Genomic DNA, 3,231 nt, shown 5'->3' on the forward strand with positions numbered 1-3,231 from the left:
TCCTGTAATAATTTTTTCTGTGGATCATTGTTATTTTACTTGCCTAAAATAAAAGTTCTAAAAGCAAAATACAAAATTAAATTCAGGACTCCTGCTATCTGTGGCAAAGCTACTTCTTCCAGTGGGCCATGGATTTCACCAGACATTATATGGAGCTTCCCAGAGGAGCCTGCTGTCAAACACACTTACAAATAATGAAAGCAAGTAGCTAGAGGGGGAGAAGAGGCATTTGAAGGTGACTTATGCTGCTATTTTTTTCCAAAAACTTAACAAACTGTTATATGAGAAATATAAAAATGACCCATTCTTACATAGCTCAAAAAATTGAGGGGAAAAAAACGTAGGTGTCCAAACCTGTGAATTATATGGCAAGTACAAGACTTCATGCTGCAACTGGAAAGATTTTATATGATAAAGATTGTATTATGAATCTAAAAATTACTTAATTTAACCCCACAGTGCTTATCTGAGAAATGGCAAATCCTGCTTCAGGCTGAACTACTAAAGTAAACAAAAAAAGTATTAGTATAATATAGAAAGAATCACTGTATTCCCATAGGACTCTTATTTACCTCTAGTCTAAGGTTGACATAGATATCACAGAATCACAGAATCACAGAATGTCAGGGATTGGAAGGGACCTCGAAAGATCATCTAGTCCAATCCCCCTGCCGGGGCAGGATTGCCTAGATCATATCACACAGGAACGCGTCCAGGCGGGTTTTGAATGTCTCCAGAGAAGGAGACTCCACAACCTCTCTGGGCAGCCTGTTCCAGTGTTCAGTCACCCTCACCGTAAAGAAGTTTTTCCTCAAATTTAAGTGGAACCTCCTGTGCTCCAGCTTGCACCCATTGCCCCTTGTCCTGTCAAGGGATGTCACTGAGAAGAGGCTGGCTCCGTCCTCTTGACACTTGCCCTTTACATATTTATAAACATTAATGAGGTCACCCCTCAGTCTCCTCTTCTCTAAGCTAAAGAGACCCAGCTCCCTCAGCCTCTCCTCATAAGGGAGATGTTCCACTCCCTTAATCATCTTCGTGGCTCTGCGCTGGACTCTCTCTAGCAGTTCCCTGTCTTTCTTGAACTGAGGGGCCCAGAACTGGACACAATACTCCAGATGCGGCCTCACCAGGGCAGAGTAGAGGGGTAGGAGAACCTCTCTCGACCTGCTGACCACACCCCTTCTAATACAGCCCAGGATGCCATTGGCCTTCTTGGCCACAAGGGCACACTGCTGGCTCATGGTCATCCTGTTGTCCACTAGGACCCCCAGGTCCCTTTCCCCTACGCTGGTCTCCAACAGGTCTGCCCCCAACTTGTACTGGTACATGGGGTTGTTCTTGCCCAGATGCAGGACTCTACACTTGCCCTTGTTATATTTCATTAAATTTCTCCCCGCCCAACTCTCCAGCCTGTCCAGGTCTCTCTGAATGGCTGCGCAGCCTTCCGGCACATCAGCCACTCCTCCCAGTTTTGTGTCATCAGCGAACTTGCTGACAGCGCACTCTAATCCCTCATCCAAGTCATTAATGAATATATTGAATAGAACTGGTCCCAGAACCGACCCTTGCGGAACTCCGCTAGACACAGACCTCCAACTGGACTCTGTCCCGCTGACCACTACTCTCTGGCTTCTTTCCTTCAGCCAGTTCACAATCCACCTCACTACCCGATCATCCAGACCACACTTCCCCAGTTTAGCTGCGAGGATGCTGTGGGAGACCGTGTCAAACGCTTTACTGAAATCGAGATAGACCACATCCACAGCTTTACCATCATCTATCCACCGGGTAACATCCTCATAAAAGGCTATCAAGTTGGTTGAGCAAGACTTCCCGTTGGTGAAGCCATGCTGAGTGCCCCTAATGATCCCCCTATCCTTGATGTGCCTAGAGACAGCACCAAGAACAAGTTGCTCCATCACCTTTCCAGGGATGGAGGTGAGGCTGACTGGTCTATAGTTCCCCGGGTCCTCCTTCCTGCCCTTTTTGAAGACTGGAGTGACATTCGCTTTCCTCCAGTCCTCAGGCACCTCTCCTGTTGCCCATGACTTAGCAAAGTCATCTTTTGAGTCAAACAGGAAATACTACTACTTACTGCAAAGCTGCTAATCATGTAGCTTTAATGAAGCTGTTTAACACATTGAATAGCAATGTAACAATGCATGGAAAATTAGCTTGTTTGCCACTGATTAATGATAAATAATGTGTGCAATTCACCACAGTAGTTCATTTGGGCGGTTCTCTCTGATGTACTAACTCAGGCTCATTAAGGCAAGTCTTTACTTCCACAGTCTGATGATTCAGCATAAAATCCCACACAAACAGGAATGCACACTAAACATAAAAACAGGATCCATATTTAGCTTTCTTACAGTCTGATAGAGGTGTAATGCACCTCCAAATTATTTCACTCAGATAAACAATCTGGACATCCATAAATCCATGGGCCCTGATGGGATGCACTCATGGGTGCTGAGGGAGCTGGTGGAAGTCATTGCTAGGCCACTCTCCATCATCTTTGCTATGTCATGGGCAACGGGAGAGGTGCCTGAGGACTGGAGGAAAGCAAATGTCACTCCAGTCTTCAAAAAGGACAAGAAGGAGGACCCGGGTAACTATAAACTGGTCAGCCTTACCTCCACCCCTGGAAAGGTAATGGAACAACTTGTCCTTGGTGCTGTCTCTAGGCATATCAAGGATAAGAGGATCGTTAGGGGCAGTCAACATGACTTCACCAAGGGGAAGTCATGCTTAACCAACTTGATAGCCTTTTATGAGGACATAACCCGGTGGATAGATGATGGTAAAGCTGTGGATGTGGTCTATGTCGATTTCAGTAAAGCGTTTGACACGGTCTCCCACAGCATCCTCGCAGCTAAACTGAGGAAGTGTGGTCTGGATGATCGGGTAGTGAGGTGGATTGTGAACTGGCTGAAGGAAAGAAGCCAGAGAGTGGTGGTCAATGGGACAGAGTCCAGTTGGAGGCCTGTATCTAGTGGAGTCCCTCAAGGGTCGGTACTGGGACCAGTACTATTCAATATATTCATTAATGACTTGGATGAGGGAATAGAGTGCACTGTCAGCAAGTTCGCTGATGACACCAAACTGGGAGGAGTGGCTGACGCACCGGAAGGCTGTGCTGCCATTCAGAGAGACCTGGACAGGCTGGAGAGTTGGGTGGGGAGAAATTTAATGAAATATAACAAGGGCAAGTGTAGAGTCCTGCAT

This window comes from Nyctibius grandis, chromosome 4 (assembly GCF_013368605.1).
Source record: "Nyctibius grandis isolate bNycGra1 chromosome 4, bNycGra1.pri, whole genome shotgun sequence".
Classification (NCBI taxonomy): Eukaryota; Metazoa; Chordata; class Aves; order Nyctibiiformes; family Nyctibiidae; genus Nyctibius; species Nyctibius grandis.